Here is an 8274-nt window from a genome sequence, read left to right as displayed (position 1 = left end):
GGGTCGGTATTGGGGCCTGTTCTCTTCAACATATTCATTAATGATCTGGTAGAAGGTTTACACAGTAAAATATTGATATTTGCAGATGATATAAAACTATGTAAAGCAGTTAATACAAGAGAAGATAGTATTCTGCTACAGATGGATCTGGATAAGTTGGAAACTTGGGCTGAAAGGTGGCAGATGAGGTTTAACAATGATAAATGTAAGGTTATACACATGGGAAGAAGGAATCAATATCACCATTACACACTGAACGGGAAACCACTGGGTAAATCTGACAGGGAGAAGGACTTGGGGATCCTAGTTAATGATAAACTTACCTGGAGCAGCCAGTGCCAGGCAGCAGCTGCCAAGGCAAACAGGATCATGGGGTGCATTAAAAGAGGTCTGGATACACATGATGAGAGCATTATACTGCCTCTGTACAAATCCCTAGTTAGACCGCACATGGAGTACTGTGTCCAGTTTTGGACACCGGTGCTCAGGAAGGATATAATGGAACTAGAGAGAGTACAAAGGAGGGCAACAAAATTAATAAAGGGGATGGGAGAACTACAATACCCAGATATATTAGCGAAATTAGGATTATTTAGTCTAGAAAAAAGACGACTGAGAGGTGATCTAATAACCATGTATAAGTATATAAGGGGACAATACAAATATCTCGCTGAGGATCTGTTTGTACCAAGGAAGGTGACGGGCACAAGGGGGCATTCTTTGCGTCTGGAGGAGAGAAGGTTTTTCCACCAACATAGAAGAGGATTCTTTACTGTTAGGGCAGTGAGAATCTGGAATTGCTTGCCTGCGGAGGTGGTGATGGCGAACTCAGTCGAGGGGTTCAAGAGAGGCCTGGATGTCTTCCTGGAGCAGAACAATATTGTATCATACAATTATTACGTTCTGTAGAAGGACGTAGATCTGGGGATTTATTATGATGGAATATAGGCTGAACTGGGTGGACAAATGTCTTTTTTCGGCCTTACTAACTATGTTACTATGTTACTATGTTACCTGGTATCGTTATTGTTATGGGAGTGCACCCCATCTATATTTATTCCCGGTACTTTCCTACACGCCACCTCCGATCCTCTCAAGATCTCCTTCTCTACTCCCCTCTCATCTCTTCTTCCCACAACCACATCCAAGACTTCTCCAGTGCTTCCCCCATATTCTGGAACTCTCTACCACAACACATCAGACTCTCGCCTACCATAGAAACCTTCAAAAAGAACCTGAAGACTCACCTCTTCTGACAAGCCTACAGACTGCAGTGATCCTCAACCTACTGAACCGCCGCACAACCAGCTCTACCCTCTCCTAGTGTTTCCTCACCCATTCCCTGCAGACTGTGAGCCCTCGCGGGCAGGGTCCTCCCTCCTTATGTACCTGTTAGTGCCTTGTTTTTTGCTCATGTTTTATTGTATTTGTCTATATTTGCCCCTTTTCACATGTAAAGCGCCATGGAATAAATGGCACTATAAAATGTATAATAATAATAATCATAATCCTTGAATCCATTACAAAAAAGTAGTATAATGGACACCAATGTGCCCTGTATGATGACATGTCTCCCACCTCTCACCATATAGTATGATTAACCACAGAATCTCCCATATAATATAATGGCCCCCACAACATCCTATACAGTATGGTCACCACAGCCCTCAGTATAAGCTCCCCAGAAGCCCCAAAAAGTAAGGTCACCCACATAATTTAATGTCCCCATTGGCCCCAGTATAATATACCCCACAGCCCTCAAGCCCTAAGTACATTGTCCCCAGTAAAATGTCCCTAACATAATATGATGTTCCCTTAACCCCTTGTATAATATCCCCCACAGCTTCCCATTTAGTTGCCAAATAATATGAGAAAAATAGAAAACTCATCTAATCCAGGCTACCTGTCCACCAAAGCCTCAATATCCACTTGTATCTTCATTGGTAGTGGGTGCTGGGTGGCAGTGATGTGTTTGTGCCACCTGAAGTCCCCTGGATGGCGTCACCACCATCCTCAAACAGGGCGTAGGCCAAAAGTAGCCTGTGTCTTGCTGGAGTTACCGGTAAAGCAGGTAACTGAGTATGTTCCTCTACTGCTGTCCCGGCGCTCACTTTAATTGTATTCGCTTCTTAAAGATGCAAATACAATTAAGTGCAGGGATAGAATGATGGCTGGGTTCAGCTAAAAAGTGGAGAGCAGTGTTAGTGAATTATTGATGCTGTTCATCTTTACCTGTGCTCCATTCGTCAGGGTGTGGATGTCGGCGGCTAAAGGAAGCCAGTGTTTTTTTTGAAACTGCTCTCCCACAAAAGCAAGAGGTAGCGCCATAGGAGGGTGCATATCCTGCCTACACTGTGTCCTGGCCCTGTTAACACCACTTAATGATTTAATTTAGTATCATTTGACATGCAAAATTTTAATCTCAAGAAATAATAGGATTACTCTGTTGATCCTACCTTAAGATATATGCAGCTTGTGATATAAAAAAATGAGAACAATTTGTACTTTTAAAGGAGACGTGTCCACAACATCACATATGCCAGTAAAATGACAATGTCAGCAGAAACGGAGCCGCTCTGGTATTTAGTAAGAGTAGGAGAAAAACTGCATTCAAGTGCAAGGCAGCAAGTTTCAATATGGAGACCTAAAGCAACAATGTTACAAAGTTGAGCACAAGCATAGGATAACAAGGGTCTGTTTGCACATGTCTCTATAATTAAATTTATCCTTACATGAGAGATGAATGTGCCAAGTAGCACATCATAACATGTCCCTGCTGACAAGGTAGGAACCAGTGAGGACAAAACAATCCATCTCTTACAGAATATATAAAGGGGCAGTGTCTCATTCTCCATGTGGACAGTATCATCAGGAAAAGCAGGATTTGCAAACACCTGCATGAATCAATAGGAAAGCCCATTCTGTATTGACCAGGAACAGCTCTTGTACTAGGTATCCTCTGAATGAAAAAACACCACAGGTACTGTATATCACTAGACAATAGACAGATTCAAAATGATTAGTGCTGAGCGAATTCGTTACTTGAGATTTCCCGAGCATGCTCGGGGGTCCTCCGAGAAATTTTTTAGTGCTCGGAGATTTAGTTTTCCTCACCTCAGCTGAATGATTTACATCTCTTAGCCAGCTTGATTACATGTGGGGATTCCCTAGCAACCAGGCAACCCCCACATGTACTTATGCTGGCTAACAGATGTAAATCATTCAGTTGCTGCGATGAAAACTAAATCGAAGCACTAAAAAATACTCGGAGCGTGCCCGGAAAATCTCGAGTAACGAGTATATTCGCTCATCACTAAAAATGACTGCTTAGAGGGCACATTATAGTCATAACTTTTGAAAATCTAGAATTTTTTTTTAACCAAGTATGCAATTTCTGCAAATTCCCCTCAGAGCATTCATGTGTGTGGACTAAGAATTAACTTCTTAATATTAGGACTTTTCTTTCATAGAAGTAAAGTCTACCCATCTAGAGGTATACAGAGATTTTTTTCATTGCGAGGTTTATCTCTGACGCTATACTTCAAGGTGTATACTGAGAATGTATTTTTTATTTTGAGGTCATTTCCCTCATGGTAGTCATAAAGGGCTATAGTCACAATTTATTTTGCTATTTTAGTTTTTTCTCATTGTATTATTCATCTAGGGGTATAGTATGATTTTTTTTTTCCTTATGATATTTGTCTTAGGAGTATAGTGATTTTTTGTTCTTTAATTTTTTTTTATTCAAATTTGTAAGTGAGCAATTATGAAATAAAAGTGAATTTACAAAATGTAGAAAATGGCAGTAGATGGCTAGAGTAAAAATAAGTGGTATCTGCCCCTACATCATGCTGCTCTCATATTATATAGCAAAAACCTGGTGACAGATTCCTTTAAAGATGGATTTGAGAGGTGCAACAGCTGCCTTCTTCTGAAACAACATGTTTGGCTATAGGTTGCATGAATTGGACTTGTGTCTACCCTCAACCTTAAAAACTATGAAAAGAAATAAAACTATGAAGAGTTGGAGGCAGTAGGATGTGATTATTGCTTGGATGTGCTGTTTGGACTACTTGTGAGACAGGGAGAAAATGTGATTTAATAAAATTTAACAATGTCAAGCATTGAACGGAGTGTTATAAAGCACACCATCACTAGACTATGAAGCAGTGGAAACATTGATTTGTGAAGTGACAAATCACATGTCTCTATCTGGCAGTGTGAGGGAAGCTACTGGGTTTGGTGAATTTGGTGAAATGCCTTAATGTGGCTACCAGGTATACATGAATTGGCCAACTTATGCGCTAAACGCTCTAATTTTTTCATATTTCCAGCGCAGTAATGCAGTTCAATTTTCATGTTTCATGTTTGCAAGTTTTAGCGCCGCAATGTGCTGCCTTATTTATTTGACTGTATACGAGTTGGTGACTCTAGGTTCAGCACCTGTTCACACTTAGTCTATATTTGGATGTGACGGTCAGTTTTTTGAAATTTGTATTCATTAGCCTTCTGACTGAGCACTCCGCCTCTTAGCCACAGGTGTTTTAATCGCAACAGGTCCATTACCCCTCCACAGAGAGAGAGAATGTTAGTCTAAGAAGAGGATTCACAGTAGGTTTCCATTCAGATGAAGACGTTTATTCTCAGTGAGGAAAGGAATGTCTAGGGCCTGGTATTCGAGAGATGCCTTAATGTGGCTACCAGGTACACATCAATTGGCCAATTTATGAACTAAACGCTCTCATGTTTTCATATTTCTAGTGCAGTAATGCAGTTCAATTTTCATGTTTCATGTTTTAGCACCGCAGTGTGCTGCCTTATTTATTTGATTGAAGAAAACCAAAGCAGGGTGGGTAACTAAAAATTAATAACTATGGATTTGGAATCCAAAATGATAAAAACCATTGTAGGTATAATGTGTAGGTGTCCCAATACTTTCATCCTTATAGTGTACTCTGTTTGCAAAAGTTTCTAATAGGATCTCAGAACTTGACGCCAACAAGATGTGCCTATATGAAAAGCCTTTCAAGAACGCTGCAGTCAACCTCTCTTCAGTCTATTATGACTGCTTATAAAAAACAGATTATTGCAAATTATTTCATAAATTTTGCGAAAGTGAAAAAAACTCTTAATTTTCCAGAATCCCTCTTCACAAACTACTTAATGCATTGACTGGAAGCTAAAGGCATTTATTTTGCAATATGCAGTTAATTCTCTTTTCTTGTCGAGATTGTAATCTTATGTGTGGGATAATGTTTAATCCAGTTTTTGTATCGTGTAAAGTATCATTAATATTAAAATTGCATGTATTGCTGAAAATAAAAGCATACATTTTTTCTTGAAAGAACTGAAACATTCACTTACTTTATTGTATAGAAAAAACCATTACAATACATTTATGTGCTTTATTTAGCTCCCTTCTGAAAAGAAGCATTATGGACAAATGGTGATGGATAATTCTATCTAAATTTATCTTCTAATTTTGCATAGGCTGCCCAGGAAATTATATACGTGTGGTTCAGGGTACATGCATCTGCACTGACTCACAAAAAATAAGTATTGCAAAAAGGAAAAGCCAGCTCACCTGCCACAGTTCGTGTGTGGAGCTTGGGTGTCGTACTGGCCAGATGTAAGAATGGCAGAAACAAAGAGGAAAGTCCAGCTCCAGATAAAACCAATGCGTTTATTTTAAAAATAGATTTTTTAAAAATACATCCTTGTCATGAAAAAATAGAAAGGTAAAAGGGGGAGGGAAAGGCCAATGCAATGCATTTCGAGAGCGTCTCCGGTGTTCTTGGTCATAGCTGCGAATATATACAGTAAATACAGTGATCATGCAATATTTTTCAGTGAGTTATCCAACTTTAAAAAATAAAAGAAATTAAAAGGTGTAATGGACTGGGTGGTGGAATCACTGTGCCGTGATTTGAGGAGAGCCTGGAGGCACATGACTAGGTTCCTCACTTAGTCCGATCTCGGATGCACGGCAGCTGGCAATACCGCGATCCAAGGAGAGATGAGGGAAATGGAACCAGGTGCAACACCACGATTGACCTCGGGTAGATGGCAGCCGACCCCCAATTTACAGGAGGCAGGATTGGCCAGGAATGGTAGATTTAGCAAATACTGGAGGACAGAGATGCCGGCGGTACAGTACACCGCTTTACAACCTCTCTTTTGCAAGCTTGCAAGGAGTCTCTCCAGGAAGAAGGGGGCGTGGATGTTCACCCTAGGCTCCCAAGACCTCGCCTCAGGACCAAACTCCTTCCAATCCACAAGAAATAGGGTATTTCCTTTTACTCTCTTGATGGCCAGAATGATCTTTATCTCAAAAACATCTACAGTGATGACTGGAGCAGGAGTGGTATGGGGATCCTTGAAAACAAGGCTGAGGATAACTGGCTTGAGGAGACCCCCACATGAAAACAATTGGAAATCCATAAATCGGCCGGAAGTCTGAGCTTGTAAGCTACTGGATTGATCTGTTTTAGAACCTCGAACGGTCCAATGAAGCGAGGTCCTAGTTTATAGGATGGTACCTTGAGTCGTACATACTTAAAGGACAACCAGACCTTGCCCCACAACAAAACAGAGGTGGATCCAGACATCTCTTGTCTTTTCATTTGTTCTGAGGACTTCAATAATGTGGATGTGGTGTCCTACCAGATTTTAGAAAACCCTTGACAAGGGACTCAGCAGCTGGAATATCAGAGGAAGTAGAGACAGGGAACTGAATATTGGGATGTTGACGTTAGACTACAAAAAATGGAGATTTGACAGAAGATTCACTAACATGGTTGTTGTACGATAATTTGGCCCACAACAGGAGTACGGGCCAGTCTCTGTGGTGGACATTGACAAAGTGCCGTGGAAAGTACACCCAGACGATACGGGAAGATCGGTGATAAAATCCATTGTAATATGCTGCCAAGAACAGATGGTATGGGCAAAGGAAGTAACCAACCAGTAAGAACATGTTTCAGAGTTTTGTTCTGGGCACAAGAGGGTCAGGCAGAGACAAAATCCACAATATCCTTGCACAAGGATGGCCACCAATAGTGTTGAGATATGAGGAAAGCCATCTTCTTTTATCCAGCATGGCCAGCCAACTTGGACGAGTGACCCTAGAGAAGGACCCGCTTCGTATCAGGTTCAGCAACATAAGTCTTTCCGGGGAGACAAGACAAATCCAATGGAACACCTTAAAAATTTTGTAGGGCTCAATGATGTATTGGGGCTCCTCCTCCTGGTTAGAAGACTGGAAGGATCTAGAGAGAGTGCTCGCCTTGACATTCTTTTCTGCGAGCTGAATATGAAGTTTAAAGTTGAAGTGGGAGAAGAACAGACTACCTGGCTTGTCCTGGGTTAAGTCGCTGTGCGGATTGCAGATATGCAAGATTCTTGTGGTCCGTGTATATAACCACTGGGTGCATAGCACCTTCCTGAAAATGCTCCACTCCTCCACAGACAGTTTAATCACCAATAGTTCTTGATCTCATATAGAATAATTGCCTTCTAGAGAAGATAAGATCTTCAAAAAGAAGCCACAGGTCACCATTGCAGCGGAAGAAGACTTCTGAGTTAGAACGGCTCCAGCCCTTAAAGAGGAAGCATCCACATCCAGAAAGAACTGCTTGTTATTATCTGGATGATGCAGCACAGGAGCTGAGGAGAAGGCCTGCTTTAAAGACTCAAAGACATTCCCTTTTTCTGGTCAGGGCAGAAATAGGAGTAAAAAAAATGAGAAAAAATGTGGAATAAACTCGCAGTAATAGTTTGCAAACCTGAAAAACCGCTGGATGACTTTCAGACTATCTTGAAGAGGCCACTTTAAAACTGCAGAAACCTTCTAGGGGTCCATTTTCAAGCCGGTCTCAGAGATGATATGCCCAAGAAATGAAAGAGAGGTTTGCTCGAAAACGCGCTTTTCATATTTAGCGTACAGATAGTTCTTCCTTAACCTCTGCAGGACTTTTCAAACATCCCTTCTGTGTGAAGGCAGATCGAAAGAGAACACCAAGATGTCATCTAGATATTGTATAATACCACATACATGTATAGAAAGTCCCGGGAAGATGATATTCTTGAAACATGGTGGGGACATTACAGAGTTCAAAAGGCATTACTCGATACTCATAATGGCCATCTCTGGTATTGTCTTCCATTCATCTCAGTGACGAACGTATTCGATGCAAAGGTGGAGCTTTGTGAAAACCCTCAAGTCAATTGATCAACTCGGAGATGAGAGGCAGAGGGTACTTATTCTTAATAGTA

General features: G+C 41.0%; 1 long non-coding RNA gene across 2 annotated transcripts in view; it reads left to right on the top strand.

Moving 5' to 3' along the window:
- The first annotated feature begins 2867 nt into the window (after positions 1-2867).
- LOC143773412 (uncharacterized) overlaps positions 2868-8274 on the top strand; it is a 115740-nt gene continuing 110333 nt past the window's right edge. For both annotated transcript variants that reach the window (XR_013215171.1, XR_013215170.1), the window contains exon 1: positions 2868-2980. This is a non-coding gene — a long non-coding RNA (uncharacterized LOC143773412). The remainder of the gene's footprint in view (positions 2981-8274) is intronic.

Source organism: Ranitomeya variabilis, chromosome 5, assembly GCF_051348905.1.
Source record: "Ranitomeya variabilis isolate aRanVar5 chromosome 5, aRanVar5.hap1, whole genome shotgun sequence".
Lineage (NCBI taxonomy): Eukaryota > Metazoa > Chordata > Amphibia > Anura > Dendrobatidae > Ranitomeya > Ranitomeya variabilis.
The sequence above is the reverse complement of the archived record's forward strand: the minus strand, read 5'-3'. Positions and strand labels throughout refer to the sequence as shown.